The sequence below is a fragment of the Drosophila subpulchrella genome, unplaced genomic scaffold (genome assembly GCF_014743375.2).
Source record: "Drosophila subpulchrella strain 33 F10 #4 breed RU33 unplaced genomic scaffold, RU_Dsub_v1.1 Primary Assembly Seq93, whole genome shotgun sequence".
Lineage (NCBI taxonomy): Eukaryota > Metazoa > Arthropoda > Insecta > Diptera > Drosophilidae > Drosophila > Drosophila subpulchrella.
Window position 1 is genome coordinate 34,250 of NW_023665727.1, and position 10,469 is coordinate 44,718.

The 10,469-nt window shown below is 33.2% G+C and overlaps 2 non-coding genes across 2 annotated transcripts; both read left to right on the forward strand.

Moving 5' to 3' along the window:
• Positions 1-525: 525 nt before the first annotated feature.
• Positions 526-704, forward strand: LOC119562770. The gene has a single exon (XR_005222019.1). It is a non-coding gene; the product is annotated as a 5.8S ribosomal RNA (ribosomal RNA).
• Positions 705-1,105: 401 nt separating this feature from the next.
• Positions 1,106-5,076, forward strand: LOC119562765. Its single transcript, XR_005222016.1, has one exon. It is a non-coding gene; the product is annotated as a large subunit ribosomal RNA (ribosomal RNA).
• Positions 5,077-10,469: the final 5,393 nt, after the last annotated feature.

Consider the following 10,469-nt stretch of genomic DNA (forward strand, 5'->3'; position numbering starts at 1 on the left):
AAATCGAAATAATAATTGTAATAATAAATATATTATTGCATTAAATAAGAGATAAATAAATAAGCAAAAGCAAACAAATAACAAATTCGAACAAGCAAATCGAAATTATTAAATTTATTTAATATTATTATTATATTGTATATTAAATGCAATTAATTAATAAAACACTGTGTGTATATGGACCATAATATACACGCGTTGCGATATGTATTGTTTCATCTCAGTTATGCGCATACATTGGATAATGCAACAACCTAAAATGTACAATGTTGTACCTGATTATTACAGGTTAATGTTTTATATAAATTTCAATATATATCGCTAAAAAAAAGTATTAATACCGTAAATGCCATTTAAAAAATACTTGATATATTATTGGTTATATGAAACTAAGACATTTCGCAGCATTCGTTTTAGGTATAAAAATCAATTTATTGAAGGAATTGATATATGCCAGTAAAATGGTGTATTTTTAATTTCTTTCAATAAAAACATATATGACAAAATTACCAAACCAATATATAAAACTCTAAGCGGTGGATCACTCGGCTCATGGGTCGATGAAGAACGCAGCAAACTGTGCGTCATCGTGTGAACTGCAGGACACATGAACATCGACATTTTGAACGCATATCGCAGTCCATGCTGTTATGTACTTTAATTAATTTTATAGTGCTGCTTGGACTACATATGGTTGAGGGTTGTAAGACTATGCTAATTAAGTTGTTTATATAAATTTTATAATGAAATTTTATAAGCATATGGTATATTATTGGATAATAATAATTTAATTATTATATTATTCATAATATTAACAAATATATGAAAAACATTATCTCACATTAGTAAATAATTTGAATGTGAAAAACGAAGAGAAATATTTTCTTTTTCAATCAAATAATACTGAGAAATGTCTAGCATAAAAAATTTATCTAGAATTGTCTCTTATTAAAGATTAGTAAATAGAAAGCCGTTGACAATATTATTATTCTTCGTTGATTCGTTAGACCAAACAAATGCCATACAAATATATAAAATATATAACGAATTTAATAAAATGTTTTATCATTATATATAAAGAATTAATTGCAAAAAAAGTTATACACAACCTCAACTCATATGGGACTACCCCCTGAATTTAAGCATATTAATTAGGGGAGGAAAAGAAACTAACCAGGATTTTCTTAGTAGCGGCGAGCGAAAAGAAATCAGTTCAGCACTAAGTCACTTTGTCTATATGGCAAATGTGAGATGCAGTGTATGGAGCGTCAATATTCTAGTATGAGAAATTAACGATTTAAGTCCTTCTTAAATGAGGCCATTTACCCATAGAGGGTGCCAGGCCCGTATAACGTTAATGATTACTAGATGATGTTTCCAAAGAGTCGTGTTGCTTGATAGTGCAGCACTAAGTGGGTGGTAAACTCCATCTAAAACTAAATATAACCATGAGACCGATAGTAAACAAGTACCGTGAGGGAAAGTTGAAAAGAACTCTGAATAGAGAGTTAAACAGTACGTGAAACTGCTTAGAGGTTAAGCCCGATGAACCTGAATATCCGTTATGGAAAATTCATCATTAAAATTGTAATATTTAAACAATATTATGATAATAGTGTGCATTTTTTCCATATAAGGACATTGTAATCTATTAGCATACAAAATTTATCATAAAATATAACTTATAGTTTATTCAAATTAATTTGCTTGCATTTTAACACAGAATAAATGTTATTAATTTGATAAAGTGCTGATAGATTTATATGAATACAGTGCGTTAATTTTTCGGAATTATATAATGGCATAATTATCATTGATTTTTGTGTTTATTATATGCACTTGTATGATTAACAATGCGAAAGATTCAGGATACCTTCGGGACCCGTCTTGAAACACGGACCAAGGAGTCTAACATATGTGCAAGTTATTGGGATATAAACCTAATAGCGTAATTAACTTGACTAATAATGGGATTAGTTTTTTAACTATTTATAGCTAATTAACACAATCCCGGGGCGTTCTATATAGTTATGTATAATGATATTTATATTATTTATGCCTCTAACTGGAACGTACCTTGAGCATATATGCTGTGACCCGAAAGATGGTGAACTATACTTGATCAGGTTGAAGTCAGGGGAAACCCTGATGGAAGACCGAAACAGTTCTGACGTGCAAATCGATTGTCAGAATTGAGTATAGGGGCGAAAGACCAATCGAACCATCTAGTAGCTGGTTCCTTCCGAAGTTTCCCTCAGGATAGCTGGTGCATTTTAATGTTATATAAAATAATCTTATCTGGTAAAGCGAATGATTAGAGGCCTTAGGGTCGAAACGATCTTAACCTATTCTCAAACTTTAAATGGGTAAGAACCTTAACTTTCTTGATATGAAGTTCAAGGTTATGATATAATGTGCCCAGTGGGCCACTTTTGGTAAGCAGAACTGGCGCTGTGGGATGAACCAAACGTAATGTTACGGTGCCCAAATTAACAACTCATGCAGATACCATGAAAGGCGTTGGTTGCTTAAAACAGCAGGACGGTGATCATGGAAGTCGAAATCCGCTAAGGAGTGTGTAACAACTCACCTGCCGAAGCAACTAGCCCTTAAAATGGATGGCGCTTAAGTTGTATACCTATACATTACCGCTAAAGTAGATGATTTATATTACTTGTGATATAAATTTTGAAACTTTAGTGAGTAGGAAGGTACAATGGTATGCGTAGAAGTGTTTGGCGTAAGCCTGCATGGAGCTGCCATTGGTACAGATCTTGGTGGTAGTAGCAAATAATCGAATGAGACCTTGGAGGACTGAAGTGGAGAAGGGTTTCGTGTGAACAGTGGTTGATCACGAGTTAGTCGGTCCTAAGTTCAAGGCGAAAGCCGAAAATTTTCAAGTAAAACACAAATGCCATACAAATATAATTATATTATATAAATCAAGCTAATTAATATACTTGAATAATTTTGAACGAAAGGGAATACGGTTCCAATTCCGTAACCTGTTGAGTATCCGTTTGTTATTAAATATGGGCCTCGTGCTCATCCTGGCAACAGGAACGACCATAAAGAAGCCGTCGAGAGATATCGGAAGAGTTTTCTTTTCTGTTTTATAGCCGTACTACCATGGAAGTCTTTCGCAGAGAGATATGGTAGATGGGCTAGAAGAGCATGACATATACTGTTGTGTCGATATTTTCTCCTCGGACCTTGAAAATTTATGGTGGGGACACGCAAACTTCTCAACAGGCCGTACCAATATCCGCAGCTGGTCTCCAAGGTGAAGAGTCTCTAGTCGATAGAATAATGTAGGTAAGGGAAGTCGGCAAATTAGATCCGTAACTTCGGGATAAGGATTGGCTCTGAAGATTGAGATAGTCGGGCTTGATTGGGAAACAATAACATGGTTTATGTGCTCGTTCTGGGTAAATAGAGTGTCTGGCATTTATGTTGGTCACTTGTTCCCCGGATAGTTTAGTTACGTAGCCAATTGTGGAACTTTCTTGCTAAAATTTTTAAGAATACTAATTGGGTTAAACCAATTAGTTCTTATTAATTATAACGATTATCAATTAACAATCAATTCAGAACTGGCACGGACTTGGGGAATCCGACTGTCTAATTAAAACAAAGCATTGTGATGGCCCTAGCGGGTGTTGACACAATGTGATTTCTGCCCAGTGCTCTGAATGTCAAAGTGAAGAAATTCAAGTAAGCGCGGGTCAACGGCGGGAGTAACTATGACTCTCTTAAGGTAGCCAAATGCCTCGTCATCTAATTAGTGACGCGCATGAATGGATTAACGAGATTCCTACTGTCCCTATCTACTATCTAGCGAAACCACAGCCAAGGGAACGGGCTTGGAATAATTAGCGGGGAAAGAAGACCCTTTTGAGCTTGACTCTAATCTGGCAGTGTAAGGAGACATAAGAGGTGTAGAATAAGTGGGAGATATTAGACTTCGGTTTGGTATCGCCAATGAAATACCACTACTCTTATTGTTTCCTTACTTACTTGATTAAATGGAACGTGTATCATTTCCTAGCCATTATACGGATATATTTATTATATCTTATGGTATTGGGTTTTGATGCAAGCTTCTTGATCAAAGTATCACGAGTTTGTTATATAATCGCAAACAAATTCTTTAATAAAACGGTGCATTTATGTATTTTTGATTTGAAAATTTGGTATAACTCCAATTACTCAGGTATGATCCAATTCAAGGACATTGCCAGGTAGGGAGTTTGACTGGGGCGGTACATCTCTCAAATAATAACGGAGGTGTCCCAAGGCCAGCTCAGTGCGGACAGAAACCACACATAGAGCAAAAGGGCAAATGCTGACTTGATCTCGGTGTTCAGTACACACAGGGACAGCAAAAGCTCGGCCTATCGATCCTTTTGGTTTAAAGAGTTTTTAACAAGAGGTGTCAGAAAAGTTACCATAGGGATAACTGGCTTGTGGCGGCCAAGCGTTCATAGCGACGTCGCTTTTTGATCCTTCGATGTCGGCTCTTCCTATCATTGTGAAGCAAAATTCACCAAGCGTTGGATTGTTCACCCATGCAAGGGAACGTGAGCTGGGTTTAGACCGTCGTGAGACAGGTTAGTTTTACCCTACTAATGACAAAACGTTGTTGCGACAGCATTCCTGCGTAGTACGAGAGGAACCGCAGGTACGGACCAATGGCACAATACTTGTTCGAGCGAACAGTGGTATGACGCTACGTCCGTTGGATTATGCCTGAACGCCTCTAAGGTCGTATCCGTGCTGGACTGCAATGATAAATAAGGGGCAATTTGCATTGTATGGCTTCTAAACCATTTAAAGTTTATAATTTACTTTATAAACGACAATGGATGTGATGCCAATGTAATTTGTAACATAGTAAATTGGGAGGATCTTTGATCACCTGATGCCGCGCTAGTTACATATAAAAGCATTATTTAATACAATGACAAAGCCTAGAATCAATTGTAAACGACTTTTGTAACAGGCAAGGTGTTGTAAGTGGTTGAGCAGCTGCCATACTGCGATCCACTGAAGCTTATCCTTTGCTTGATGATTCGATAATAAAGATGTTGCAAGCGGGCATAATCATTATGCTTGCTTGCAGCATCGCACGCCACTTTGTTTGTGGTGTGTAAGGTAGGGAAGAAGAAATATAAAAGACCTAAATTGGAAACATCAATATATAAGTAAATATTGAACAAACAAAATGTATCGTCATCTTATTAGTGACGCGATGATAAAGTGGCAAACATATTCCATGTATAAATATTCCTATGGTATTAAAATTCAAGTAAAGAGGACATATATAAAAGTTTGTATATATGGTTCATTCAATGGTAGCAGCGGTTGGTTGGTTGGTGTCTGCTCCTCTTATTGTTCAAAACTTATGTTATGGTAGCAAGTCTATATCGTCATATTATTAGTGACGCGAAAAAGTAGTGGCAAAACATATTCCATGTATAAATAAATATTCCTATGGTATTGAAATTCAAGTAAAGAGGCCATTCAAGTAAAGAGGACTTATATAAATATAAGTATATATAATGGTAGCAGCGCGGTTGGTTGGTTGGTGTGTCTGCTCCTCTTATTGTTCAAAACTTATGTTATGGTAGCAAGACTGTATCGTCATATTATTAGTGACGCGAAAAAGTAGTGGCAAAACATATTCCATGTATAAATATTCCTATGGTATTGAAATTCAACTAAAGAGGACATATAAAATTACTATCAATGGTAGCAGTGGTTGGTTGGTTGGTGGTTGGTTGGCGGCTGCTCCTATTATTGTTCAAGACTTATGTTATGGTAGCAAGTCTGTATCGTCATATTAATTATTAGTGACGCGAAAAAGTAGTGGAAATCATATTCCATGTATAAATAGATTCCTATGGTAATGAAATTTTCAAGTAAAGAGAGGACCATTCAAGTAAGAGGACATATAAAAAGTAAGTATATGTTCCTCCAATGGTAGCAGTGGTTGGTTGGTTGGCGGCTGATCCTCTTATTGTTCAAAACTTATTTTATCAATATGAGTTTGGCAATACAATAAAGAAGACCAATCTAATCCATATAAAACTAAATGTATTATATGGATATGCTTAGGAAACCCATATATTCATAAAAAAAAATTATGTATAGAAAATTATACATATATCTTTTATATAAATGAATCGTATGGATATCGCCTTATGGTAGGTATAATAACTTTTTAAGGCATAATAATGTATAATATAGAAAATATACATTGAAATATAAATGCATTTTTATAGATATGGCGGCATATAAGTGCCATATACACAAGAATAAATAATAGAATTTACCAATATATAATTAAAATGAGATATATAAACCTAGTGAGGGGCTGCACTAGTATATGAATCGTATGGATATGGCTTATAGGTATAATACCTATAAGGCATAATAATGTATAATATAATAAATATAAATTAAGATATGAATGAATTATATAAATATGGCATAGAAATGCCATATACATACATAAGAATAAATGGTAGAATTTACCCATATATCACTGAAACACGATATATAAACCTAATGATAGCTGGCACTAGTACTGTAAACATGCACGCAATAGTGCGTGGGGTAAAAAACTACTATAGGGAGGTGGTCGTTGGCGGGCCCCTCCTCGTATTGGTCAAAACTTATGTTATGCATATGAATTTGTCAATACTATATAGAACGCCAAGCATATCCATATAAACTATGGATATGCATAGAAATCCATACAAAAGTAAAAAAAAATTATGTATAGAAAAATATACATATATTTATATAAGTGAATCGTATGGATATGGCTTATAGGTATAATACCTATAAGGCATAATAATGTATAACAAGTAAATATACATTGAAATGTGAATGCATTGTATGGATATGGCATATAAATGCCATATATATAGAAATAAATTGTATATCAATGATATAACAATTATAAACCTAGTGAGGGGCGGCACTAGTGAATGAATCGTATGGATATGGCTTATAGGTATAATACCTATAAGGCATAATAATGTATAATATAATAAATATACATTAAGATATGAATGGATTGTATAAATATGGCATAGAAATGCCATATACATAAGAATAAATGGTAGAATTTACCCATATATCACTGAAACACGATATATAAACCTAGTGATAGCTGGCACTAGTACTGTAAACAGGCACGCAATAGTGCGTGGGGTAAAAAACTACTATAGGGAGGTGGTCGTTGGCGGGCCCCTCCTCGTATTGGTCAAAACTTATGTTATGCATATGAATTTGTCAATACTATATAGAACGCCAAGCATATCCATATAAACTATGGATATGCATAGAAATCCATACAAAAGTAAAAAAAAATTATGTATAGAAAAATATACATATATTTATATAAGTGAATCGTATGGATATGGCTTATAGGTATAATACCTATAAGGCATAATAATGTATAACAAGTAAATATACATTGAAATGTGAATGCATTGTATGGATATGGCATATAAATGCCATATATATAGAAATAAATTGTATATCAATGATATAACAATTATAAACCTAGTGAGGGGCGGCACTAGTGAATGAATCGTATGGATATGGCTTATAGGTATAATACCTATAAGGCATAATAATGTATAATATAATAAATATACATTAAGATATGAATGGATTGTATAAATATGGCATAGAAATGCCATATACATAAGAATAAATGGTAGAATTTACCCATATATCACTGAAACACGATATATAAACCTAGTGATAGCTGGCACTAGTACTGTAAACAGGCACGCAATAGTGCGTGGGGTAAAAAACTACTATAGGGAGGTGGTCGTTGGCGGGCCCCTCCTCGTATTGGTCAAAACTTATGTTATGCATATGAATTTGTCAATACTATATAGAACGCCAAGCATATCCATATAAACTATGGATATGCATAGAAAACCATACAAAAGTAAAAAAAAATTATGTATAGAAAAATATACATATATTTATATAAGTGAATCGTATGGATATGGCTTATAGGTATAATACCTATAAGGCATAATAATGTATAACAAGTAAATATACATTGAAATGTGAATGCATTGTATGGATATGGCATATAAATGCCATATATATAGAAATAAATTGTATATCAATGATATAACAATTATAAACCTAGTGAGGGGCGGCACTAGTGAATGAATCGTATGGATATGGCTTATAGGTATAATACCTATAAGGCATAATAATGTATAATATAATAAATATACATTAAGATATGAATGGATTGTATAAATATGGCATAGAAATGCCATATACATAAGAATAAATGGTAGAATTTACCCATATATCACTGAAACACGATATATAAACCTAGTGATAGCTGGCACTAGTACTGTAAACAGGCACGCAATAGTGCGTGGGGTAAAAAACTACTATAGGGAGGTGGTCGTTGGCGGGCCCCTCCTCGTATTGGTCAAAACTTATGTTATGCATATGAATTTGTCAATACTATATAGAACGCCAAGCATATCCATATAAACTATGGATATGCATAGAAAACCATACAAAAGTAAAAAAAAATTATGTATAGAAAAATATACATATATTTATATAAGTGAATCGTATGGATATGGCTTATAGGTATAATACCTATAAGGCATAATAATGTATAACAAGTAAATATACATTGAAATGTGAATGCATTGTATGGATATGGCATATAAATGCCATATATATAGAAATAAATTGTATATCAATGATATAACAATTATAAACCTAGTGAGGGGCGGCACTAGTGAATGAATCGTATGGATATGGCTTATAGGTATAATACCTATAAGGCATAATAATGTATAATATAATAAATATACATTAAGATATGAATGGATTGTATAAATATGGCATAGAAATGCCATATACATAAGAATAAATGGTAGAATTTACCCATATATCACTGAAACACGATATATAAACCTAGTGATAGCTGGCACTAGTACTGTAAACAGGCACGCAATAGTGCGTGGGGTAAAAAACTACTATAGGGAGGTGGTCGTTGGCGGGCCCCTCCTCGTATTGGTCAAAACTTATGTTATGCATATGAATTTGTCAATACTATATAGAACGCCAAGCATATCCATATAAACTATGGATATGCATAGAAATCCATACAAAAGTAAAAAAAAATTATGTATAGAAAAAAATATACATATATTTATATAAGTGAATCGTATGGATATGGCTTATAGGTATAATACCTATAAGGCATAATAATGTATAACAAGTAAATATACATTGAAATGTGAATGCATTGTATGGATATGGCATATAAATGCCATATATATAGAAATAAATTGTATATCAATGATATAACAATTATAAACCTAGTGAGGGGCGGCACTAGTGAATGAATCGTATGGATATGGCTTATAGGTATAATACCTATAAGGCATAATAATGTATAATATAATAAATATACATTAAGATATGAATGGATTGTATAAATATGGCATAGAAATGCCATATACATAAGAATAAATGGTAGAATTTACCCATATATCACTGAAACACGATATATAAACCTAGTGATAGCTGGCACTAGTACTGTAAACAGGCACGCAATAGTGCGTGGGGTAAAAAACTACTATAGGGAGGTGGTCGTTGGCGGGCCCCTCCTCGTATTGGTCAAAACTTATGTTATGCATATGAATTTGTCAATACTATATAGAACGCCAAGCATATCCATATAAACTATGGATATGCATAGAAATCCATACAAAAATAAAAAAAAATTATGTATAGAAAAATATACATATATTTATATAAGTGAATCGTATGGATATGGCTTATAGGTATAATACCTATAAGGCATAATAATGTATAACAAGTAAATATACATTGAAATGTGAATGCATTGTATGGATATGGCATATAAATGCCATATATATAGAAATAAATTGTATATCAATGATATAACAATTATAAACCTAGTGAGGGGCGGCACTAGTGAATGAATCGTATGGATATGGCTTATAGGTATAATACCTATAAGGCATAATAATGTATAATATAATAAATATACATTAAGATATGAATGGATTGTATAAATATGGCATAGAAATGCCATATACATAAGAATAAATGGTAGAATTTACCCATATATCACTGAAACATGATATATAAACCTAGTGATAGCTGGCACTAGTACTGTAAACAGGCACGCAGTAGTGCGTGGGGTAAAAAACTACTATAGGGAGGTGGTCGTTGGCGGGCCCCTCCTCGTATTGGTCAAAACTTATGTTATGCGTAAACATATGATTTTGTCAATACTATAAAGAAAACTTGTTTTGTACATACAAAACTAAATGAATTATATGGATATTGAAAAATAAATGGCATTATATCCATATAATGAAAATATACTTGTATTCTCTTATTATAAGAGAGAATACCGTATAGTTGGTTGG